The sequence below is a fragment of the Protomyctophum bolini genome (assembly GCF_963924005.1).
Source record: "Protomyctophum bolini genome assembly, chromosome: 17".
NCBI lineage: Eukaryota > Metazoa > Chordata > Actinopteri > Myctophiformes > Myctophidae > Protomyctophum > Protomyctophum bolini.
In genome coordinates this window covers 3485140-3512872 of record NC_137878.1, presented here as the reverse complement: position 1 = coordinate 3512872, position 27733 = coordinate 3485140, and the positions used below count along the sequence as shown (strand labels likewise).

At 44.2% G+C, this 27733-nt stretch overlaps 1 long non-coding RNA gene across 1 annotated transcript; it reads right to left on the bottom strand.

Annotated features, from left to right (window-relative positions):
- Nucleotides 1–19343: 19343 nt before the first annotated feature.
- Nucleotides 19344–23583, bottom strand: LOC308331422. The gene is made up of 3 exons (XR_013965599.1): nt 23499–23583; nt 20005–20034; nt 19344–19455 (listed from the first exon to the last, which is right to left on the bottom strand). It is a non-coding gene; the product is annotated as an uncharacterized lncRNA (long non-coding RNA).
- Between the last annotated feature and the right edge of the window lie 4150 nt (nt 23584–27733).

Below are 27733 nucleotides of genomic sequence, written 5' to 3'. Positions count from 1 at the left end.
GACCTTCTACCATACCTGGATCCGGACTCTTGCCTAGTTGCCTGCCTCTCCTGCCTCTGCTCTACTCCTCATGTTTGAAAGGATAATTATAAATAAATCTATATTCTATACTGCAACTCCATCTTGTCTGTCTCCTGTCTGTACCTGGGTTCAAGCAATCATATATATGACACTAAGTTTCAAATGGCATAGTGGACGGACGACACATTTTGTTTCACTACCGTGAACAATCCTCAAATATGAAGTGTGTCAGGAACAAAGTTCCTGACGCACTTCATATTTGACGATTGTTCACGGTACATTACGGTATAGTATTACTTCATAGCATGTATATATAGTTAAAACGGCCACCATCAAACAGTATAGGCTACAGTGAGTACAAAAAATCTCTGCTGTGTGTCGTTAAAGGACATTTATTATCACCTGGCTTTCAGACAGAAGTATCCTACATAAGCTGATGTCTTACCAGGTAAACCGTGATGGCATGAGGCCAGCTGCTGTGCAAGGTTACGACTGTTGTTGGACCAATCATCACTAAGTACCACATAAGTACCTAAAAATACCCTGAAAGATGTATTCTAATCGGCCACCAAGGGGTGCTACAAATGGAAATACAAATGTGACTATGCAGAGGCAAGGAAGCAACCCGGTGCTCAGGAGGTGTGCAGGTATACAAAATATAAAATTAGTAAAAAGGTGCTCCTGGATCAATCGGGATAACACATGTATGAAACGGACAAGACCGGTATAGGTCGAAGCATGTCGGTTTAATAAAGTTTTCCACCTTTTTAACTATTAAGTGTTCCCGGATCTCCGCTTTTTTCTACAAATGCACTGACTATAATGAATTGTTTAGTCCAAACATTACAACTCACAGGACAGGGGCGTGCATACGTAGACGCCAAGGGGTGCTTGAGCACCCCTTAGTGGCCCTCTCTGGACCAACATGCCCTTTTGAACGTCAATGTTTTTACACTTTTTTATTGTTTTGTATAATTTATTTGTACGTGTATAGCATGTGGCCCATGGTGACATCGATCAATTCTGGATTAAAAGCTTATAATATATTTATTTATACATTTGTCATGATGTATGTGTCCGCAGTTTACATCCAAAAGAATGTGTCACTCTCGGTTCTGCACTGCTGTACTGGAGAAGTATATCACTGAGGGCAGGCAAATTTGCTTTTTGTAAGCGACTTCGTCATTCTGGGCTTGTGTTGTCTGTAACGTCGCTTGGGCTTGTTTTTCCATACCTGGTTGCTGGTTTCTCTCTCGAAATCTGGCGTGTGTGTGTGTACTACACGTGGTAACGTGCAAGTTTGTTTACTGTGTGACTAGTGTCATGGCGGAGCCCGCGTTTCAAATGGATATATATTCCTCGTTATTTCCTTCAACTGCTCCAATCCAGCACAAAGAATAGTCAGAGTAAGTTGTTGAGTCCAATGCATATTATGATCCCATTCCCACCGCCGCCACGAACGTACGCTTAGCTTGATGCTAACGCGACCCCCCCCCCCCTCTCTCTCTCTCTCTTTAATGCGCGATAGAGACGCGTCTCTCTCTCTCTCTCTCTCTCTCTTTAACATGCGATAGAGAGATGCGTCTCTCTCTCTCTCTCTCTCTCTCTCTCTCTCTCTCTCTCTCTCTCAGCAGGGAATGCTTCAAATTGACATTGGTTGTTCAAGTTAAATTGATGTGTTGATGTTATTATGATATTTACCATAGGCAATATGCCAATATTGAAAAAAGTTAAAATGACCAGAGAGCAGGCTCATCAAAAATGTAGGTTAGGCTGTTTCTGCTATGCAGACCTGTTTTTGACCCGAAAATAATGACTTTATAATCGAAAAAAACCGATTATTTCTTTATTTCTGGAACTGGAACTTATTTCATGTTGGCAATTGGACCCCTCCATCTGTGAAGTACTGGATACGGGCCGGCTGTGTGTGTGTGTGTGTGTTAGAGAAATGTTTTGTTGCAGCTGGTGGTTCCACGCGCCAGATAAGGTGCCCTTTTGTTTCACTTGAGCACCTGCCCCTCAAAGTGTCTGTGCACGCCACTGTCACAGGACATGTTTCATAACACTGTGTGTAAAGTTATTTTGTAATTGCCCAACAGGGGAAGCCATCAGTTATAAATGTGTGTGTGCACTGTGCATGGACTTGACCGAAATGTGGCCTTAAACCCATTCAGGACGGGAACCCCTTTTGGTATTTCAAGCATTATGTTGTACTTTAGCTATTGAAAAATAGCATATCTACAAGCTCATATGCGCGGCACCGAATGCTGGGCTATACGAGCTTGTAGATCTGCTAATTTTGAAAAATCGTGAAAATGTGGGTCAAATCTTTGAATATATATTCGTTCAGAACGTTTTTAACTCAAATCTTTGCTTCTGGGGGGTCCCTGGAAAGACATATTTTCAGATGGGGGTACATGGCGAAATACAGATAATTCTGGGGGTCCTTGACCTGAAAAATGTTGAGCACCACTGACCTAGAAACACAGGTTTTACAGAAAACTTTTAGGATTTAGAAGCCATTTGTTTTTAATTGTTTACATTAGTAGGCTATTTTATTATTATTTTTGTTTTGTTCTTTTTACATTGTTTGTATGGTCTGTTGGATGTTGGTTGTTTTAAAATGGACCTCCATTTCATTTTTACCAATATATTGTACTCAAAAAGGACTCATAGCACGACACAGAGTGCCGCACGCTATGAGCTTGTAGATCTGCTATTTTTGAAAAATCGTGAAAATGTGGTGCAAATCTTTGACTATAATTATATTCTTTCAAAGTGAACATTTTTAATTCAAATATTTGGAACAACATATTTTCAGATGGGTGTCCACGGCCAAATGCGTATTATTCTGGGGGTCCTTGACATGAAAAAGGTTTGAGCACCACTGTCATACAGAAACAGGATTTTAAGAAACTGTCATGAATTAGAAGACATTTGTAGTTATATATTTAATGCAGGTGTCAGAAACAGTTAAAGGACATTGGAGTACAAAGTAATAAGTGTAATCAGTGTAAACACATGTAGTAAGATGTGTTTCAGTCTCTGAGTCTCTACTCACAGCAGTCTGCAGGTTCGTCTGAGCCGTCCCCACAGTCATCTGCCGTGTCACACTTCCACCACAACGGAATGCACTTGTAGTTCTTACAAGCAAACTGACGGGAGAGACGAAACACATCTTTAGAATGACTATCGACAGCAGACACGAGACCTATAAAGACATAAACGCGTATAACACAAGTGAACTGGAGGTGAATCACCTGGCTGGCAGTGCAGCTGGACATGCACTGCTTGTTGTCCGCTGCCAAGTAGAAGTAGGTGGGACAGGAACACTTGTAGCCTCCTCCAGGTGAGAGCAGACACAGGTTACTGCATCCTCCATTGTTGGTCTGACACGGATGAGCAGACACTGCAGAAAAACATGTACACATGTAATGAATATGAGAGCCCTGAATACTACTACTATACTACTATGATACAATACTACTACTACTACTATTATGTTACAATACTGTTTAGGGGTGCACAGTTATGAAATTATAATGACCGATATCCGATCTCCCATTATTTGCAGGGTCATATCTGCCAATACCAAATCTGACCAATTCCGATATTATACAGAGGGCCACAATGGAAACAAGCCTATAGGTCCTCTAGGGGCTTGGCCCCAGTGTTGTTTTTGGCAGCAAATTTCTATTTTAGTCTAGTCATAGTCTTTGGACTGAAACTTCATTTAGTTTTAGTCACATTTTAGTCACCTGGAATGTCTTAGTGTTAGTCTAGTTTTAGTCGACTAAATCTATAGTTGATTTAGTCGACTAAAATGTATTTTGGCGGGTCTTGATGCCGTCTTAATGAGTGTTTTTACACTTGCTGAAAATAGCCGATCTACAAGCTCACAACGCGTCGCGTTGCGACGCGTTGTGAGCTTGTAGATCTGCTATTTTCAGCATGCAACCAAGTGTAAAATGACTTATACTGGATCTCTTGTCCACTAGTCCCTTACTAACATTTTAGTCTAGTTTTTATTTGTCAACGAAATTGTCAGTATATTTAGTCTTAGTTTTAGTCATCGTAGCTTAGTTTTCATTTAGTTTCCATTTGTTTTTGTCAGTGAAAATAGGTAGTCGACGAACATTTTTCGTCTTAGTTTTAGTCGACGAAAACAACACTGCTTGGCCCAAAGCCAATCGATACATAGACTATACTCTTTTTCCAAGTGTGAATGAATGAATGAATTCAATGTAGAATTTTTAATTTATTTTGCTGGTGTAAACCGATGAAATGATCTGGATTATTTTGAGACCGATCCGATACCAATATGGCATTTTTATGGCCGATGTGGCCAATTCCGATTATACTATACTAATACTATTACTACTACTATGTCACAATATGACTATTATTATTGTTGCTGTTGTTGTTGTTGTTGTTATTATTATAGGGTGTATTTATACTGTATACGACGTAATGCTTTTCAAAACAGATCAGATAATAATACAATGATAGACAGTTAATAGAAGTCATAAAACATTATGCAGAGTCATAATGAGAGTGTTGTGTACAGTAGGTGGTACAGACCCTCAGGTTGTTGATATGGGTGGTAGATCTGGATGTCCCATGGATCGTTCAGGTATCTGATGAGTGTGGTGGGGTTGGTTCCCTGAGTCTTGTGAGCTCTGGAGATGGACCTGGAGCTGGAGCTCCAGTAGATGTACTCCTCAAACAGGGTAATACCAAAGATATCACCCTGACTCAGAACTACAGAAACACAAAACCACAAGTGTCAGAATATTATAAAATAGCAATAAGACTATTTATAATAAGATATACAATGTTTTAGTAAAGTGTACTCTGAAGTAAATCATGTTCTTACTGCTTTAATTACTTTTTCTTCCACTATACTCATGGACAACATTTACAAAAGCTGTTCTTGAACACAGTCAAATCTGGAGCATTCCTTTAACACAGAGTGTAAAATGGACCTGGAATCGTGCAATTACAGTGTCAAAATGTTGCCCACAATAAATATGTATATAGTGTGTGTGTGTGTGTGTGTGTGTGTGTGTGTGTGTGTGTGTGTGTGTGTGTGCGAGCGTGTGCGAGCGTGTGCGCACACGTGTGTGCGTGTGCATGTGAGCGTAGGTGCGTGCTTGCGCGTATGTGCGTGCTTACATACGTGGCTGCGGGCATGCGTGCGTGTGTGGCTGCGTGTGTGTGTGCATGTGTGTGCGTCTGTGTGCATGTGTGTGTACGTGTGTGTACGTGTGTGTACGTGTGTGTGTGTGTGTGTGTGTGTGCGCATGCATGCATGAATTATGCCTTACATACTTAACTGCACACCGGTGTCACTCACCAAGAATAGCAGATCTACAAGCTCACAACGTGTCGCATTGTGAGCCTGTATAGATCAGCTATATTTGGCTCTCTATGATTTGTGTTGACCAAAATATTTGTAAAAATGGCATCCATGAATCCCCATACTAAGTGTGTGTGTGTGTGTGTGTGTGTGTGTGTGTGTGTGTGTGTGTGTGTGTGTGTGCGTGCGTGCGTGCGTGTAACCTGTGTGTCTGTTGGTTCCATCCAGGTTGGCAAACTCAATGCTCATCCCCGTTCCGGTGCTCCAGTATATGTGATCATTGATGTAGTCTAACGTCAGGCCCACGGGCTCGGTGATCCCATCCTTCATTATGATGCTCCTGTTGGTGCCGTCCATCCCTATCCTCCCTATGTGGGGGTTGTTCTCGCCCCCGTCTGCCCAGTACAAGTAGCTGTCAGAGGAGACACTGTGTCAGGTCACTATTCACAACAAATCACACATACAGTACTGTCTGTACAGCAGTGGTTCTCAAACATTTTTGTCTCAGTGCACCTCGATCCGCAAAATAAGGTTTTCGTCAACCGCACCCCTGAATTGCATTGTTACTTTATAGAACCTTTATGTCATTTTACGGTACGTAAACTAGTAATTTCCATGCAAATAACTTCATACTTGACGTTTACTTTAAACACTTCAGCATCCCTATTCTGGGGGGAACATACACCAAAAATAGCTGATCTACAAGCTCACACAACACGTCTCTGTGAGACGCGTTGTGTGAGCTTGTAGATCGGATATATATATATATACTCACACTCATGTGATACATCCTAGTCTTATACAAAAAAATAACTAATGTGACTTTTATTTAATTATATCTGCAAGACTGTTATTTATGTTGTGTAGTAAACTAAACTAGACTCAGAGGACTAAAATAGGACTAAAACAAAATGCTGTGTTGTTCAAAAGACTAAGACTAAATCTTAAAAAATGTACACTGCATTAAGACTAAGACTAACAATATTTTGATATTTTGATATTTAGTCGACTAAGACTAAACAATTTCAGAAGACTAAAATAGGACTAAAACTAAATGGTGTTATTCAAAAGACTAAGACTAAATCAGAATTTGCTGTAAAAATGAACAGTGCTGCACAACAGTGCTGGTACAACAAATAAATATGATGCAATGTCATCCGTTTAGCTTTTAGATATAATTCAGCATTCTTGTATCTGTGGTGTTTCACAAGACGGTTGATAAAGTCAGTGTATACGGTTCATGATCACCACACCACAGTACACTTACCCGTAGCGTACATCCACAGCCATGGAGTCTGGGTAATACAGGCCGGTGTTGACCAGGACTGTTCGGTACGCCCCGTTTAGTTTGGACACCTCTATGGTGTCCTGCACAGTGTCACTCCAGTAGAGGTTTCCTCCCACCCAATCAACAGCCAGAGCCCTTGGTGCACTGAGTGACGTGTGGAGGACCTGTCAATGAGACATACATTCACTCTGGATATACTCCACTGCGCAAAAAGCTTGGAATACGGATGTGTATATTACAGGAAACTCCCGTTAATCTTTCCAACAAACAAAACCATATACTCCCGTATTGTACCATCACACCTGTATATTACCGTATATTACATGTATATGCCCGCTAAACTTGAGGTTTACGGGCAAAATACAGTTCCCGTAATTGCCCGTTAACTCCTCTTTTCACGCAGTGCTCACCACGTTTTATTGTTCTATTTGTAAGTCATTTTTTCAACATATTAATATCACAGGATATTTTAAAAAGTGTTCTAACTGCCACTACTCAACCTTTCTGCTTGTTTGCACAACTCTCAGCACTTAAGCCTTATTTCATAATTTGGCTTTTTGAAAATAGCAGGTCTATACATGCTATAAAGCTCACAATGCATTGTGACATGATGCGTTGTGAGCTTGTAGATCTGCTATTTTCTAACTATGTTGAATATTTTCAATAATGAATGTTATTATTTATAACATCATAACAATCTAAATCTACAAAGTAACTAGTAAGCAGTGGCGGACAAAGTACTCAAGCCCAGTATACTTGAGTCAAAGTATAGATACTCAACTACGTATACTGTAGATACGTAGTTGAGTATATATTACTCAACGTATAGCAAGTATACATTTATCTATAAATGTGTACTTGAGCTAAAGTACTGGCGTACTTGTAGCCTATACTGTATAATGTGTACATAAATAATTAGTATCAATGTATTGCTGTATTTAGACCCCCCCCAACACACACACACACACACACACACACACACACACACACTACAAGCATCACAACGTGTCCTGATGCGACGCGGTGTGAGCTTATAGATCGTTAATTCAGAATGTACCTTTTACCTTCCTAGAAATGTAGTGGAGTCAAAAGTACAATATTACGTCTTTGGAATGCAGTGGATTGAAATACTAAAGTAAACCACACATACTCATAAATGTACACTACTAAAACAAAGTACCTCATTCATTACTGTCCTCCACTGCAAGTAACTAAAGTAAAACGTACAAATATGCCTCTGAGATATAGTGGAGTACCAGGCCAGTATGTATTAGGAAATATAAATACTTGGGAAATTACACGTACCTTACAGTGTTTAATATGTACAGTACTTGAGTAAAAATGCTTAGTTACCACCACACTGTCTAACAACAGTGATATTACAAAGCATTTTGAATACAAGTATAACCATTTTCTGACATTATTTCACTTCCCATCTGTGTATTTGTCACACTGACCTGGACGTCACTGCCATTGATGTGCATACGACTGATCGTCTTGGTGTCTGTCCAATAGACCATCTGCTGCCTGTAGTCAAAGTCCAGAGCCATCGCTTCATTCAAGTACTGTCACAGCACAGCAGTTAGTTAGTTAGCAGTTAGTCTCTGACAGGTCGAATACATTCCGACATGTCAAAAGCAGTGTATGAATTGTATCAAATCAAATCATCCTTTATTTATAGCACATTTAACACAACCGAAATTGACCAAAGTGCTTCACAGGAAAGAAAAAAACATTTAGAGCAAATAACATTTAAAGCAATTTACATCAAGTAGAACCAGATACATGGCAAATGAGGCAAACATGATACATGGACAATATAGGAATATATGAGCACATTAAAATCAGATTACATTAAAATCCAGGTACGTTTTATTTAAGGATTTAATAATGTCGATGGATTGGGCAGCTCTAATAAAGGGGGGGAGGTTGTTCCACAGCTCTGGGGCCGCCACCCCAGGGTTCAGATGGTTGGCACGGTCAGCAGTGATTGGTCAGCAGACCTCAGAGCTCTGGGAGGGTTGTAGCGCTGTATACGTTCAGCCATATATGGCAAGAGATTTAACCCATTTAGACCTTATAGACCTCTCAGTGTCTCTCAGTGGTGCTCAACCTTTTTCATGACAAGGACCCCCATCTGAAAATATGTAGTTCCAGGGTCCTTCCAGAAGCAAAGGTATGAGTTAAAAACATTCACTGTGAAAGAATATATTGTGGGATGTCACATGACAGCGGGCCGTCAGAGCGCCACCCCAACGAGAGTCAGTGGAGCGTCAGAGGCGGAGCACAGCTCAGAAGACAGCGACCCGCCCTGGGTCACGTGATTGACCACACGTATCTACCCGTCTTCCTCCTCAATCAGAGCAATTACGCAACAGCCACGCTGCGCGCGTAATGTTTGAAAGGTACAGATAAACGCTCCGCCTCATTCTCCACTGACTCACGGAGGGAGCACTGACGTGGCAATCTGGCGGTATAGGTCTCCACAAACACACATCCCCTCACTGTTGCCACTTGTTCAGACTCTGTGCAAATAGTGTTTCTCATTACACAGGCAACCCCGGGATGGAGGAATCCTGAAGAGGATTAACCCAGATGGAAATAACACTCCTGAAGGAATAGGAGTGAGAGGAATTATAGACTGTTTTGCCCTGGAAATAGGAAGAACCCAAGTTAACCAAGTGTGTGTGCTGGATCTGATTTGAACTTTAACATAATCCTCTCAATAAATGCCCGGGTAGGCAAACCTTGCTGTGTCTCCTGCCTATCGTTGTTCAGTGGCGCCCACAATATATTCAAGATTTGTGCCACATTTTCACAATTAAAAAAAAATAGCAGATCTACAAGCTTGTAGCGCGCTATGAGCTTGTAGATCTGCTATTTTTCAATAGCTAAAGTATAACATAATCCTTAGAAACATTCCTTTCCTGAATGGGTTAAAAGTAAAAAAGTACATGATCTTAAAATCAATTATTTGTTTTGTCGGGAGCCAATGGTGTGATATCAGGACTGGTGTGATGTGGTCAATCTTTTTGGTCCGGTGAGAAGGCGGACAGCAGCATTTTGGACTAATTGGAGTCTTCGGAGTGAGGATTGGTTGATGCCATAGTATTAGTACAATAGTCCAGCCTTGAGGAGATGAAGGAGTGAATGACCATTTCAAATTGTTTGAGGGGGAGGCAGGGTTTAACCTTGGCGAGGAGGCGTAGGTGATAAAAGCTTGTTTTGACAACAGAAAATAACAGCAAGATTATTTTGCGCCTGTGTTGATATTGGAAGTGAGGGGGCCGAGGTTGTTGACAGGAGGGGTGGAGCCACTGGAGCGTTGTCCAAAGATGATGATTTCCCTTTTATTGTCATTGAGATATAAGAGGTTTTCATCCATCCAGGTTTTAATATCGTCTATGCAGTTCATTAGGGGCTCAAATGTGTTATTGTTGGTGGATGTAAGCGTGTATAGGATGTGTTGTTACAGTATGTTCAATGGTTTTCACCTGTTTGAGCACAGTGTGTTTGTAGCCGTTCAAGTTCATCTTATTCAGTCTGTTGGAGGTGATGAAGATGAGGAAGGGCTCCACATCTAGAGAAAATTTGACATCACATTTATTTAGCGTAAATGCAATGCTTAATTTGTTTGTTTGGGAGAGACAGAACATATTCATGAACACAGCATCATTTATAAGAGATGAGAAAGCAATGTAAATATTAGAGTTACCAAGAATGATAATTTACAACCGTAGATTGTATTAGACCAATAACACACAGTATTAGTACAGAAAGAAACAGATACCTGTTCCTGCCATGTGACATCAGACAAACAAACAATAGGCCAAAAGAACAATAGAAAATGCAAATAAACCAAACTCTGTATCTATGTATGTTAACCCATTTAGGACTGAGACCAGATTCTTTTAAATCATGACAGTTGTCACTTGTCAGTGGTTTTCAAATTACTTCATGTCAAGGACCCCAACAATTATATGTTATTGGCCGCCGAACCACATCTGAAAATATGTTGTTCCAGCCCCCCCCCCCCCCCCCAGAAGCAAAGATATGACTTAAAAATGTTCGCTCTCAAATAATATATATTCAAAGATGTGCGCCAGATTTTCATGATTTTTCAAAAATAGCAGATCTACAATGTCTTAGCGCGGCAATCGGTGCCGCGATATGAGCTTATAGATCTGCTATTTTTCAATAGAAGTTCAAAATTATGCTTAAAACACAGGGGTTCTCGTCCTGAATGAGTTAAAATAGACAAAAATAACAGTTACAAAGAGATTGACAAAAAGAGACAACAAAAAGATTCATAAATTAATTAAAATAACCAACTCAGAGAGACGTCAGACTCAGGCCTCCTAAGGTACTGCGTTTAGCAGCAAACCTGTTTCCCCAAAAGGTTTTGAGTTTATGCAGTATCTTCAGTAGTATAGCAGCTGGTTCTCAAGTGCACAGCATTACGTGCTACCTGCTTTCAGGAAGCACTACTTAAGTTAGTTCTCAAGAGCACAGCATTACGAGTCTTCTTATCTGGCTTCGGGAAAACACCTCCTGGATGAATGAACTTAGAAGCAAAACAATTTCCTGAAAGCCTTCTTAGCTTCAGTCTACTGTCGTACGCAGCAGTTTGTAAGAGGGATCTGGGACGATCTGGGACGCTACCCTTCGTAGCGAAGGGTGTTACCCACTGATACTGATGTCGACAGGTTATTGATCTGACAGAGACAGCAGCGCAACATGAAACCAATGCTTATAAAAAGTACTATCACGGATGATCCAATCATCTTATAAAAATGTTAATCACATGCCAAGTTAATTCAAGTTAGATGATGCTGAGCTAAACATGTTTGTTTCATTTAAAAGTTTCATCAGTATTTATATTTAAACAAGATGAAGAAAGTCCTCACTCCCCACACAGTGACAGCAGCTGTTGTGCTCGACAGACAGACAGTAAACTATTTCACAGTGTTGGCCACTCGGCGTGGTGCTATTTTGTGCTATTTTGTTTTCATTTTGGGATACCCAGGCCCATAAAAAGAGAGGCAGGCACACATTTCACTTGAATTGGATTTCAATACTTTACATTTTATAATAAAAACAAAATAATAATATATATATTATATAATATATATATATATATATATATATATTGTGGCATGTCGCTAGGCAACACGCCGCCAGGTAAGCATGGGACCCGAGAGAGCCAGTGGGAAGCGGGCGGAGTGCAGCTGAGAAGGCCCCGCCTACCACTCGGCCAGCTGGTAGACGGCCGCTACGTCCCCGCCTACATATTGTCTCAAGTTCACGCGTACCAATCAAGACCACCTGCGGAGCCAGACAGACAGACAATATGTAGGCGAGGCTGCCTCTGCCCTCACTTCTCACATGACACTCGGAGAGACGGGCCATGCACTGGCGGTAAGCGACTCACACACACACACACACACACACGCAACCAGCATTAGGTATGTGAAGACAAGACAAGCAGTGCACTAACCGAACCCTCTCTGTTACAGGCAACACGCTCCCGACGTTAACACAGACTAACTCCGCTGGCGAGGTTGAGGCGGGGAAGGGAATACCCCCGCCAGTGTGCCTCGGCCAGGAGGAGCATTATCCCCGAAATCACACGTTCCCCGTGGGGACCTGGTTAGGGACAGAGCCGGCCAGCGCCACCCCTAGGGAAAGAGGGGAAAGCCTGGAGCTCCCACCAGTGACTCTTTTTGTTGTTTTGATCATACCTGATATTCTGATTACCTTTTCAAGCCCAACCCCACGGGTCTGTTGATACAAATAAAGACGCCTGTAGGCGAGATTCTGTAATAATCTGTACCACTGAGTGTCTCGGTTCTGTTCAGTTCCCACAAGTGGTGGAGAATAGTGGGCTTTTTACGAACTGAACCGCACCGACCTCTCTGGGACAGATGGATAGGGACCCAGCGATCGAAGCGCTCCTCCAGAGCCAAAACAATTTACAAGCCTCTGTCCATGAGTTAGTGCGCCACTTCCATAGGGAGGCTAACGTTGCGCGCAACCCAGCCGAAGTACTCACTAAACTCACGCCAGAAGATGACATCGAGACGTATATTGACTTGTTTGAGCGCACCGCGGCTCGAGAGCGTTGGCCAGTGGTTGACTGGGCCAACATCCTGGCGCCGTTCCTCACCGGGGAACCACAACGGGCGTGGGGAGATTTGTCCCTCGCTGATTCCCGAGACTACCAACGGCTAAAAATCGCAATACTCGCTCGCCAGGGCCTCAGCTTACCGGCACGCGCACAGCGCTTCCACGACTGGACCTTCCATCTCTCCCAACCACCACGCGCGCAAATAGCGGCCCTGGGCCGTTTGACTCATAGCTGGCTAACGACAGCAGGCGACTTACCCCCCGTAGATAGAGTAATGATCGATAAGTGTATCAGAATGTTGCCGCCAGAGGCCCGACAGTATGTAGCCCAGGTCGCCCCCGGCTCGGTGGACGAGCTGGTGAACCTAGTAGAGAATTACACAGTGACCCTGGACGTCATGAGAGGTACCAGGAGCGAAGCAGCGAAACCCAAACAGGAAGAGCGCACAGGACGGGATAGGAGGGGACGCTCGCCGCCCCGACAGCGCACCAGCAAACAGGAGAAGAGCCCTCGGAACCAGGACCAGGCCCGCCGCTGCTACGTGTGCGGCCAGGCTGACCACCTGTCCTGGTCCTGCCCGGACCGCCACGGGGGCGATGTCCCGATGCCCTCTGCGAACAGCACCGACGCCGGCAGACGCTGCCTGCACACGGGCACCGACCGCCGCGGCCACACCAACCTCCCGGTGAGGATTAACGGCGTAGACACTGAGGCCCTCCTGGACTCGGGCAGCGCCGTGACGTTGGTACACGCCGACTATGCCGGGCCTGTGAGTGACGCCATCATGCCCGTCAGCTGTGTGCATGGAAACAAGCGCGACTACCCAGTATGCGAAATACATATACAAACCACCCGCGGCACCACACTGGTGTCAGCGGGCGTGGTACCGACCCTGCCAGTCCCCCTGCTGATTGGATACGACTGCCCCCTGTTCGAACGCCACTGGCGACCCGGCGTGGAGAGGCCACCAGGGAGGCGAGCAGGCCGCCGCCGCCGCCGCCGAAGCAGACCACGGCCACCCCGCGGGACGCGACCCGCATGCCCAGCATTTGGAGCTCCGTCTGACGCCTCGGGAAGTGACAGCTCCCACAGCCCTGACGACCCAGGCACCGAAGGGGACGCCGGACCACCCTGCACCCCAGGAGCGGACCCCTTTGCGGAGTTCCCCAACGCAGACACCCCCGCCTCTCCGAGGGTAGGGGAATTCGCTACAGCACAGTGGAGCGACACCAACTTGGAGATGGCGCGGCAGCGCGTGGACGTCATCAACGGACAGAAGCAGAGCGGGGTGAGTGTACTTGTTTTCCCCTACTTCATGTGTAAAGCCGGACTGTTATACCGGGTGGTTAGGGACAAGCGAGAAGAGGAAGTAGAGCAGCTCCTAGTCCCAAAACAGTATGTCACTCGGGTGCTGTATCTTGCGCACACGCATCAGTTAGGCGCGCACCTCGCCGTGCAGAAAACCTATGAGCGCATACTGGCAAGATTTTACTGGCCGGGAGTTAAGAGGGCTGTTGAGGTCTTTTGCCAAAGTTGTCCCGAGTGCCAGAAGACGGCCCCGCGGCCCACATATAGAAACCCCCTAGTACCGCTACCTATTATTGAAACTCCATTTGAGCGTCTAGCCATGGACATTGTGGGACCCCTCCCAAAATCCGCAAGAGGACACCGTTACATACTGGTGATATTAGATTATGCCACCCGGTACCCCGAGGCCATCCCGCTCCGCTCTGCCACGGCCAAAACAGTCGCACACGAGCTTTTAATGCTATTTAGTAGGGTCGGAATACCGGCGGAGATTCTTTCGGACCAGGGCACATGTTTCATGGCACGCATGCTAAACGTGCTGTACAAATGGCTAAAGATCAAGCGCATCCGCACCTCTATTTATCACCCCGAGACGGATGGCTTAGTAGAACGCTTTAACCAAACGTTGAAAAAAATGCTCAGGAAACTGGTCGATATAGACGGAAAAGATTGGGATCAGCTGATCCCCTATGTCCTCTTCTCTATTCGAGAGGTCCCCCAGGCGTCGACAGGTTTCTCCCCCTTTGAATTGGTGTATGGGAGGAGACCCCGGGGACTGTTGGACATAGCAAAGGAGACGTGGGAAACGCAGCCGTCCCCGCACAGAAGTGTGATAGAGCATGTTGACAGGCTACAGGAGAGAGCGCGCAAAATCTGGCCCATGGTGCGCGAACACATGGAACGCGCACAGCGGGATCAAGCGCGCATCTACAACCGGGGGGCGCGTGTGAGAGAGTTCAAGGTGGGCGAGCAGGTACTCGTACTCGTGCCAACCAGCGAGTGCAAGTTCCTTGCCAAGTGGCAGGGGCCATACGAGGTGGAGGCGCGCATCGGCCCGGTCAACTACAGAGTGGGACAGCCAGGCAGGCGAAAGCCACATCAGATATACCACGTTAACATTCTTAAAAAGTGGCACCCGCCTAGCACTGTTCCCCCCCGTCCCTCTCTCACCACCTTCTCCCCGCCCCCACCTGTCCCCATAGGAGAAGACCTATCGCCGACGCAGCGGCAGGACGTGCAGGAGCTGCTTAGCCAGTGCGCGGATGTGTTTTCGGAACGGCCAGGACGCACGCATGTCATCGAACATGATATCGAAACCACCCCCGGTAAGGTGGTCCGTCAACGGCCGTACCGTATACCCGAGGCGCGCCGCATAGCGATCAAGGACGAGGTAAAACAAATGCTCGAACTAGGCGTGATAGAGGAATCCTACAGCCCCTGGGCCAGTCCCATAGTACTAGTGCCCAAGCCAGATGGCTCATTGCGTTTTTGCAACGATTTTCGGAAGTTGAATGAAGTGTCAACTTTTGACGCGTATCCGATGGCCCGGGCGGACGAGTTGATTGAGCGGCTAGGCCCCGCCCGGTTCGTCAGTACCCTAGACCTCACAAAAGGGTACTGGCAAGTCCCATTATCGGCACGGGCCAAGCCAAAAACTGCCTTCTCCACCCCGGAGGGCCTCTTTCAGTATACCGTCCTCCCGTTCGGTGTCCATGGAGCACCCGCCACGTTTCAGCGGCTAATGGACCGGGTCCTGAGACCCCACAGGGACTTTGCCGGAGCATATCTGGACGACATCGTAGTCCACAGCGCCACCTGGCGGGCACACCTACAACACCTAGAGGCAGTGCTCGGGGCGCTGCGTAAGGCCGGGCTGGTAGCCAACGCTAAAAAATGCCGCATCGGCCTGACGGAGACGGACTATCTAGGCTTCACGGTGGGACGAGGCTGTGTCAAGCCACAGCGGAAGAAGGTGGAAAGGCTGAGGGATTGGCCCCGACCGATCACCAAGAAGCAGGTGAAATCATTTATGGGGCTCATAGCCTACTACCAAAAATTTATTAAAGACTTTGCCACTCTTGCAGCGCCACTATATGACCTGACCAAGAAGAGCCTGCCCCACCACGTAGGTTGGACCCCCGAGGCGGAGGAGGCTTTCCACACACTGAAAGCGGCTATATGTGAGGAACCGGTACTCATTGCCCCGAATTTCAGCCAACCGTTCGTCCTTCACACCGACGCCTCGGGAACGGGGGTAGGAGCCGTGCTCTCGCAGGTCATAGACGGAGAGGAACACCCGGTAACGTATGTCAGTCGAAAACTACTCAAGCACGAGCGCAACTATGCCACGGGGGAGAAGGAATGCCTCGCCATCAAATGGGCTATTCATCACCTGCGATACTACCTCTGGGGGAGGCAGTTCACCGTCATCACGGATCACGCCCCCTTGAAGTGGATGTCCCGCAACAAAGACAGGAATGACCGCGTCACCAGATGGTTCCTCGAGCTGCAGAACTATAAGTTCGACGTACAACACCGGCCCGGGAAGGACATAGCGCACGCAGACGCGCTCTCCAGGAGGTATGAAGAAGAGACTGAAGCTTCCGGAGCCACCGGCAAGCTTGGAGGGAGGATGTGTGGCATGTCGCTAGGCAACACGCCGCCAGGTAAGCATGGGACCCGAGAGAGCCAGTGGGAAGCGGGCGGAGTGCAGCTGAGAAGGCCCCGCCTACCACTCGGCCAGCTGGTAGACGGCCGCTACGTCCCCGCCTACATATTGTCTCAAGTTCACGCGTACCAATCAAGACCACCTGCGGAGCCAGACAGACAGACAATATGTAGGCGAGGCTGCCTCTGCCCTCACTTCTCACATGACACTCGGAGAGACGGGCCATGCACTGGCGGTAAGCGACTCACACACACACACACACACACGCAACCAGCATTAGGTATGTGAAGACAAGACAAGCAGTGCACTAACCGAACCCTCTCTGTTACAGGCAACACGCTCCCGACGTTAACACAGACTAACTCCGCTGGCGAGGTTGAGGCGGGGAAGGGAATACCCCCGCCAGTGTGCCTCGGCCAGGAGGAGCATTATCCCCGAAATCACACGTTCCCCGTGGGGACCTGGTTAGGGACAGAGCCGGCCAGCGCCACCCCTAGGGAAAGAGGGGAAAGCCTGGAGCTCCCACCAGTGACTCTTTTTGTTGTTTTGATCATACCTGATATTCTGATTACCTTTTCAAGCCCAACCCCACGGGTCTGTTGATACAAATAAAGACGCCTGTAGGCGAGATTCTGTAATAATCTGTACCACTGAGTGTCTCGGTTCTGTTCAGTTCCCACAATATATATATATATTCTATTTAATATTTTTCGGGGGCCACCCTAGTCGGGGGCCCCGGGCTGCAACCCACCCTAGCCCAAGGGTAAGTCCACCTCTGGCTATACGATCTCATAGTGCCGCACATAGTGCCGCGCTATGAGCTTGTATAATGTACGTATATATCTGCTATTCTTGGAATAGACAACCAATGTGCTTTCAGTGCTTTGAGCTCCCACTGTTTCCTACCAGATGTGGACCTGCAGATGGTGGGGTCTTCAGGGCTGAGCTGGTAACCCTCCACACAGAGACAGTGGAAGCTGCCCTGTGTGTTGTTGCAGTGCTGGGTGCAGGGATAGCTGCTACACTCATCTACGTCCACACACGTCTTCCCATCGTCCTTCAGATGGAAGCCGCTGGGACATGTGCACTGTAAGGAGACAGGAACAGAGCGTGATGCTGACCAGGTGTTTCATCAGTGTCTTGGTGGAATCTGTGTCAAATGGCGCTGTTGATTCCATACCTTGAAGCCTATCTTGAGGTCTTTACAGCTGAGCTGGGAGGAGCAGCCACTCAGCTCGCTGTTCAGACACTCGTTAACAGAGCAGCTGCTGAGCTCATCAGAGCCGTCTCCACAGTCGTCCTTGCCGTCACACAGCAATGTCTCCTGGACACAGTTCCCGTTGTGACAAACATAGCATTTCTTCTCTGTCGGAGTGGAAACTTAGAGAAAGGCGGAGAAAGCGAAGAGCAATGGAAGCAGAGGAGGTTTAGATGAATGTGATTCTGATCGTGTAAAAGTTTACGACACAAAGTCTTCATTGCTGAAATGTATTTGGAGATGTTAGAGTTGCACTCATAGCTGTGTGTGTGTGTGTGTGTGTGTGTGTGTGTGTGTGTGTGTGTGTGTGTGTGTGTGTGTGTGCGTGCGTGCATGCGTGCGTGCGTCTTACCTGGGTTATTACAGTGAGCCTCATCTGAGTTGTCGTAACAGTCATTGTCTTCGTCACACTCATAACTCTTGGGGATGCATCGTTTATTTTGACACATGAACCCGTCGCTGCCACACAGGTTTGCTGAGACACAGGAAGTAGTTGTTTAGGTCAATCCAATTGTTATAGAATAAGAGCAAAAAGCCAGTTCTATAGTTATGTCTATGGATGATGTTTGACGTTCTCTTATTAATGTATCTGTTTATTAATTTAATGTGTGACTGATATCTTCAATATCCTACCTTGTAATATAGAATAGTGTATTCTCTATTGTTTACATAAGACCTAGATAGAACCAATCCATCCAGTCCACTTTTTGTGTTTGACTGTACTCGAGCTGTTTGCATATCTGTCTAATATTATATTCAATCAATCAATCAATCAATCAATCAATCAATCAATCAATCAATCAATATTGATATATCTCTCCAAACGTATAATATGTATAGGGAATGACCCCATGCACCTCACATGAGAGTATAGGTACAGTATGTACAGTATATACTGTAAGAGATCTATTCCACTACATGTGTGTGTGTGTGTGTGTGTGTGTGTGTGTGTGTGTGTGTGTGTGTGTGTGTGTGTGTGTGTGTGTGTGTGCGTGTGCGTGTGCGTTTTTTACTTGGGTCTTTGCAGCGAGTATTCTTGGGAGCTTCATCTGAGTGGTCGTGACAGTCGAGCTCTCCGTCACACTCCCACGCTCTCTGGATGAGACAGCGGCCGTTGTCACAGCGGAACTGGTTGGAGCCACATGGTGGATACTCTGGAACAGGAAGTATAGAGCTTGACATTGTGAATATGTTTGAAACGTTTTAACAAGATCTCGCATATAGGCACAACATATTTTCCTATCCGTCTGAGACCAAATTAATTCATATCCATATTCATTCAGTATGAGAAGCGTCCACTCACCACACTCCTTGGGCTCATCTGAGCCGTCACCACAGTCGTCGTCATGGTCGCACACAAAGCTCTTGGGGACACATATTTTGTTTTGACACAGGAACTCTTCGCTGTCACACGTGCTGTTGAACACTGAGGCACAGGAAGTAGTTGTTGGGATATTATTACACAATAAGAGGAAAAAGCAACAGTGCTATCGACAGTTATGCGTGAAGTTCATTTATGAATGTCTGTGTTTATTATTGTCAATACCACACCTGAGATATAATATCGTTAACCTCTTATTTCCATATTTCAACTTTTTTTCCCTGCTTGTTCCTATATATCCGATCTACAAGCACACGCAATAAAGTAAGACAGTGGAAATAGCAGATCTACAAGCCCACAACGTGAGCTTGTGGATCTACTATTTTCCTATCTATTAGGGCTTATACGTTTTGGTCTCTGTAACGCATCGCAACATCGCATCGCATGTAGATCGGCTATTTTAGCTATTTAAAAATAAATCAAAATAAACATATATAAGTGAAAGTTTTATGAATATCTAACCAACCAATGCAAATGTATTAACAATATATATTGTGAATGAATAATAACTACAGTGGATCCATTGGACAACAACAACAACAACAACAACAACAACAACAACAATGATAATAATAATAATGTGTCTTTGTTTACCTGTTGTGTTGTGTGATTCAGTCTGGAGAGCTGAGGAGACAAATATCAGAATAAATGAGTTCCACTGTAACAGAGAATATGGATCGTCTCTACTAATACATTCTGCTTGGGTCTAGTTGTGGTTTATCTGTTGCACCAAATGCACTGGAGAAAAGTAGTTCATTTGGCAGCCATTATGCAAGCGTAATGAAGTTGACCTACTTTTGAACCTATTTCAGGTAAGATTTCACTATTTGAATATTATATTAAGCATTGCAATTGATTTTTGTATACTGTATACTGTAAGGTTTGCCCTTACAGATCAAAATGTCCTCATTTAAGTCTGTTTTCTGTGTTTCCTTAAATTTTGAATTTTAGACTTGTTCTTTGTTTCCCAAATAGGGGGTCGGGACCCATTTGTGGGTCATGGACACATTGTTATGGGTCCCTTTATGTTTTGTTTCCTACATTTTGTTTTAATTATTACTATTTCAGGACATTAAAAAAAAAGAAAATCCCAAAAAAGCAAATAAAAAATGTTAAGTAATGTCATGAAGAAATCAAAGAAAGAAAATCAAAGAAATTCCATAAATTAGAAAACAAGTGTTTAGGTAGTAGTGAAAATAGGCAATCTACAAGCTCACAATGCGGCGCGAAGCCACATGTTGTGAGCTTGTAGATCGGCTATTTTAACTAGGCTATAGTTTGGGTGTCGGGAGGGGAGACATATTTTTATTTTTGGGTCACGGGCTAAAAAGGTTTGGGAAACACTGGTTTAGAAGAAAACCTCTTTATTGCATACGGACGGTAACTATTAATTAATTTCAGTAAGTGGACCCTGGCCATTTTAACCCATTTAGACCTGAGCTCGATTCGTCAAAATATCTTCTAATCTAAATCATGACAGTTTTCTGAAAATCTATGTTTCTATGTCAGTGGTGCAACCTTTTTCATGTCAAGGACCCCCAGAATGATCTGTATTTGGCTGCGGAGCGGACACCCATCTGAAAATATGTTGTTCCAGGGAAAGCAAAGATTTGAGTTAAAGAACATTGGCTCTGAAAGAATATATTCAGCAAGCTTGTAGATCTGCTATTTTTCAACAGTTAAATAATAACATAATGCTTAACGCATTTAGACCTGAGGACGATTCTACAAATGCCTTCTAAATCCTGACATTTTTCTGCCAGTCGTTCTCAAACATTTTCATGTCAAGGACCCCCAAAAATATATGTAACTGGCCGCTGAGCCCCATCTGAAAATATGTTGTTCCAGGGACCCCCCCAGTAGCAAAGATTTGAGTTAAAAAACGTTCGTTCTGAAAGAATATATATATTCAAAAATTTGCACCACATTTTCATGCGTCCCGTGCGTAAAGATAAACCTGAAACAGGACATTCACTGCATCAGCAAGGAGGTGGGGGGGGGGGGGGGGGGTCTATAGTCTGGGGATAAAGTTTGCACGCTTCTATCTGTTACTTCTCTGCCACAGTGCAGTTCAACATCAGCCATTCAGCCAGTCAATAGGGACTTTAAGCAACGACTGTTTTCAGGACGAACACAGCATAAGAGAGGTGATGGAGCAATCGGTGTAAATGTATGACAGCTATAATTTCAATAAACATGGTTATGACATGGCGTTGTAGTGTAGGTTCTCCCGTAGTAAAAAGGGCTGCGACGGAGAGCAGGTTTATGTATCAAGACGAGCACTGATCCATTTCCGGTTGCCGGAGCCGACTGCCGTATCCGTCGTTGCTTAAAGTCGCTAATAGTGGGACACCGCTGAGAGCCACACACAGATGCAGTTAGGTTCTTAATTAAGGGCGCGTTCTGAGTGCGCTCCGGTACGCTATGCAAAGGGAATTAGGAATGACTTCTGTCCGTCACATTAACCAATCCTACAGTTTGAATTATGTAGGCTACACACGCACACAGAGCAAAAAATATGATATGGGGAAAACGACTTGTGTTAATGAAATCGATGCAACAATGCATCGATTTTTAAATAAATGAGACGTTTTATTTGTATTTTACAAATGCGTGCGCTCGTGCATGCGTGCACAATTCAATTCAATTCAATTCAATTGGCTTCATTGGCATGAGAGAAAAGTGAACACTGCAGGATGTTTAAAGGGATATTTCACTTTCAAACATAGGTCTACCCCAGACAGTATTTAACCTGTTAATGATTCATTCAATATTTTGATATTTGATGTGCATTTTATCCTTATTACTTCAAACAAGATAAAAACAACAATTAATTGTCCTTCTAATTCTAGTTCATGAGGGGCTGTGTTTTTTCAATTATACCTTTTTTATTTATTTATAGAAAGAAAATGCATGGCCCCTGACGTATTACAGTATTCAGTCACCTGAACCAAGGACGGATGTTTTAGATGAATCCATCATGGTATTCAAATTTGAGTTTGAAATTACAATTAGTGTTTGTAATTGAGGGGGCGTGTCTGATAAAATCAAATTATGAATCGAGCATCTCACAGTTTGAAATGCCCCTTTAATGAGTCATGCTAATGACTGCTAATGATTTGTGGCCATATTATTGTAAATAATGTATCTATCGTCACTGTCGGGAATAGCAATTGACAATATATAAAGTCACAATATCAATTTTGATGAGGCAGTGTGCATTATTTAAAATAGTTTTTTTAATGAACATTGTGGAGTTGGTTTCTCCCCCACAGCAGAGATATCATAATAAATGTCCTATAGATCTAATATCTAGACGTCATGAACATGCGTCCTGCATACCCCAGGGACATGCAGAGAGTGTGATGTATATGGAACTACAATTCACATTAGTATAGCTTAAATAACTGTTTATAAGTATAGCATATTGTCTCTCAATTGAGAAAACATGTCAGGACACAGAGTCGTTTATAGCATGGACCCTGAAGATCTGGCTTGCTGATAGCAGCTGCAAGCAGCTGCACCTACTGTGTTCCTGTTGACCACTACCATATAAGGGGACAATTTGGTAAAGTGGTGGTTTTGAAAACCCCCACTACCTTTACATCTGTTGTCTTTGATGTTCCTGTATAAAGAGCTTACTGAAAATGTCTATCTGTGTGTTCCATATACATCATAACCTCCCTTTGAGGCAAACTTGCCTCATAAAGTGTTAGAGGGGCAGGGGCTGAAATCCCGTAAGAGGGCACTTTTGGACAAAAATAGCGAAAATAGCAGATCTACAAGCACACAACGCGTCGCACCGGGACACGTTGAGAGCTTGTAGATCAGCTTTTTTTGGGGCGCAACCCAGCACTCTTTAGCTAGTGGATTTCAAAACAAATATGTTCGAGTTCAGGAGACTTCGTAAAAGAATAGCAATTCTCCTGAATGCGCTGCCTTCCAGCATGTTGGAAAGGAAAGGAGTTGCATTTGCATTTCTTTCACCACAGAAAGGGCAGTTATTTTACAGACGGGCAAAAGGGCAGGGGCTGAAGCCCCCTTTGATGTCTATGTGTGCACGTCCCATGCCAGAGTGCCAGACCCACCTGTGGTGTCCACCTGGCTGCTGAGTCCTGCCTCTTCAGTGGCTAAGGCTGGGTTAGTGGTCACAGCATCCTCCATGGCATCCTTGGCCCTTCCACCTTAGGATATTGTCAATAGTATTGTCACTTTTCACACATCTAACATGATCTCGCACCGGCATTTTTCTCTTATCTTTTCTGATGTGTTTCTCACATGTGTTCTTTGTTTCCCTCAAATGATTAAAAGTAGAGGTCATTCTGACAGGCAGGAAAACTTGACAGAAAAAGACTACCGGTATATATAGCACTGATGAAGGTCTTAGGACCAAAATGTTTGCTATACTTTTAATTTACTTTTATGTTAAAATAAAAATAAAAAAATGTTTTCTTAAGTCTCGGTCTGTTAGAGTTTTCCTTTATTTTTTATATAGTGAGCGAGTCTTTTTCTGTCAAGTTTTCCTCTATGTTTTTGAGACCACTACTCCTGTAGTCAAGTTGGGACAAAGACAAAAGGCGTAACAGCTTTCTCAGTGCTTCAGCATTCTGACAGACAGACAGGCAGCAGTCTATGCTTTGTCGTACAACGGTCAACGGCGTGACGCGGCAGACATGGCAGATCTGGAGGAACTGATAATGCATTTTGAGCTTGTAGATCAGCTATGTTTGCTATATTTTAATTGAAATCCTGATTTATTCATTTATTTTTGCTATTTCTGAATTGGAATCCTGAAAAGTAACCTTTTAATTAAAAAAAGACAATAGCATTTGAATTGTAGTAATTAGCTGAAATCAATAATATATGAGTATTCTGCTATTAACCTGCGGGCCACATTAAGTGAAGGTGGGGGCCGCATGTGGCCCCCGGGCCGCCATTTACCATGTATGGTGTCACGGGGCAACCCGTGCCCTATAGACACTAGAAGACTCCACAATGTGAAACTGAACATTACAAACACACACTGCACAGCTGCTTCCATTAATTGACTGTCTTCAAGCTCCTTGGAGGTGTGGCTGTGTGTAGCATCATATACTACTTATCTGTGTTGCCTAATGCTATCATAATTGTTTTGTGTTTGATGTGATGCCTTGGAAAACATTCAGAGGCCCTCATTTATCAATCGAGTGTAAAATCTGCCACAGATTCGAGTGCAGGTTTCGTAGTACACCCACGTCGCCACGGCATTTATAAAGTGATCGCAAACAGCTGATCCTTCCTTAATTTCGTTCTGACGTTAATAAATGTGACGGCTGAAATCTATCTGGCACGCCCTATGAAATCAAGCCTCGCCCTCGTTTTTGCGACTGAACACATGAATTACGACCTGTGGGAACCATGGAAACAAGTTTTTACTATGGAAAAAAGGTTTCTCCCGTGCCTTGCCCGCCTCACACACACACACACACACACACACACACACACACGCAGAAGCACACGCAACTTGCAAGCCCACTGGTGTCTTGTTAAATAAAGAACGAACACCTGCATGAATTAAATAAAGTTGTAGGCCTACCCTGTCTGTTTTCCTCTCACCTCGCTTGCTTTGCTGTCATGTCCACGCATGCACGCATATACATGACACATCGACATCGCATCGCCATGAATGGAATTCGTTTTTGTAGGCTGGCCTATATTAATTTTACCCATTCGTGCGCAGTGCACGGCGAAGGCGTGATACTGCGCACTGCTGTGATATTAAAGTCCTGTGGGTGTGGGTGACATGCCTGCATGAGAGATAGGCTATCATGTCGTCAAGGCAGCTCACAATCAACGTTTATGTAGTGATTTGATCATTGATGAACGAATCATAAACATATGGATGAAGGCTTGCCGCTTGCGCTGGTATGTGTTGGCGACGCACGCCGCGGTCCCGTCCTCCCGAGCCCCGAAAATGATCTCGCTTTTATCTGAACTGTCAAAACTGTCTAAGCACTTATAAATGGTGAATGATTAAGCCCCTTACGCCTATAGCCTGCTAGTACTTACTACAAATAGGCAAGCTGTATTGTATGCTTGTCATTGTCACTTGGAAATAAAGGCGTGCAGTCCATTCATGCCTTTAAAAAAATATATATATCATAATCGCATATGCCGCATCACCGCGCGTCCGCATGCGCTCCAAAATCATCTCACAAGTGCGCTCGCATAACAAGTGTTTGATTAAGCACAAACTAATACATTGTAAACATGTTATATTGTTTTTAATTGCGCGATTTTAATTACTTGTAAAGTTGGAAATCTCTCTTTTGTTTTTTACATACACATACCGTTTTATATTAACATTTTAGGAGTGAAAACATATGTTTAGATGCCTGTGACAGTGTCAGCAGTTCAGACAAGGCTGCTCCGCTTGTGTAAGACAGAAAAAAATGCGTACGCCAGCTGAGGAGCAAACGTGGATTTTCAACGTTGTCACGTTCAATTTCAAGCTTTGGCGGAAATGGTAAATGTCAAAAATGTCGGCAATTTCGGCGTGCACCCATATTTTGGCGTACGCACGGTTGATAAATGAGGGCCTCAGACTCTATGAAGGAAATGTGTAATTGTATAGTGGGTCTAACTCATGGGTCATGGTTTACCTTGTTTGAGTAGATTGGTCCAATTACTAATCATTGTGGGTGGGGTCTCACCTGGTATATAAGGGAGGCTTGTGGAAATGTTTGGGAGGGAATCCTGAGTTTTGTTTGAGACTAACAAAGGAGACAACTCCAGGGGAGAGCTGTCAGTTGTTCTCAAACATTTTCATGTCAAGGACCCCCAAAAATATATGTAACTGGCCGCTGACCCCCATCTGAAAATATGTTGTTCCCCCCCCCCCCCCAGTAGCAAAGATTTTAGTTAAAAAAAAGTTCGTTCTGAAAGAATATATATATATTCAAAGATTTGCGCCACATTTTCACTATTAAAAGAAAATAGCAGATCTACAAGCTTGGTGCTGTGCTATGAGCTTGTAGATCTGCTATTTTTCAACAGCTAAAGAATAACATAATGCTAAATTCACCAAAAGGGGTTCCCGTCCAGAATGAGTTGCATGACACATACAGTATATGTACCCAGGCAGTGCGGCGCAGCGCAGCCGAGAACACAATACAAAATATAACATTAACACTAGTGGCAGTACAGCAGCCTGACCTTCAGAACACAATAGAAGACATAGGTCTATATTAACATTTATAGCAGCCAGCAGCACAACACCAGAATACAATCTGCTGACCTTCCACATTCCTTCTCCTCCTCCTATACAACTCGATAACGTTCTCATGTTACTTCTTTTCTGAGCCATGCAAATAAACAACAACCCACTCTGACCGGAGAGGGAGAGATTCATGCGTCCTGTGCGTAAAGCTAAACCAGAAACAGGACAGTCACTGCATCAGCAAGGAGGTGGGGGGGGGGGGGGATCTATAGTCTGGGGATAAAGTTTGCACGCTTCTATCTTCTATATTCATTTATTTTTGCTATTTTTGAATTGAAATTAAAAGTAACCTTTTAATTTAAGACAATAGCATTTGAATTGTAGTAATTAGCTGAATTCAATAATATATGAGTATTCTGCTATTAACCTGCGGGCCGCATTACTGTATGTGAAGGTGGGGGCCGCATGTGGCTCCCGGGCCGCCATTTACCATGTATGGTTTAGTTAGTAGTACTCCTAATGACATATTGTCGATACAACCTATCTCAAACCCTCACCCTAACCCTAACCTCCCACGGGGCAGCACACCTAAACCTAACCTTAACCCATGTCTAACCAATAACTAGTCTAAGTATGCCCCCCGACTGACTTTCAGTAATTGGGTCTTATGATCAAAATAAGAACATTATAATGGTGCGTAATTTTTTTTAATAAAAACTTTTGCTACTTCTGCTTTAATATAATATTGTAGCACAATTTGCGGAACAACAGCATTCCACTGCTCCTAGTTACTGGCAAATAAAAACTTGATTGTTGATTCACAACAAATTCACAACAAAATTCAAACAAATTCACAACAAAACACAACAAATCCATGACATGTGGGCTTGTAGATCTGGGACTCACCAAACCTGGTGAGATTTTTTAACATGAACGCATCTAGACTACGACCCTGACAGGAATAAACCTTTCCCAGTACATATACAGGAATGTGTTCCAACTAGTCCTTGATGACAGGACACTTAAGGATTCACAATGTAAAAGCAAGTCAGAGGTATGCATTTTAGCCAAAAACCATTGAGTGAGTTTAGTAATCAATCAACGCATTAAAACAATCAACAAGTT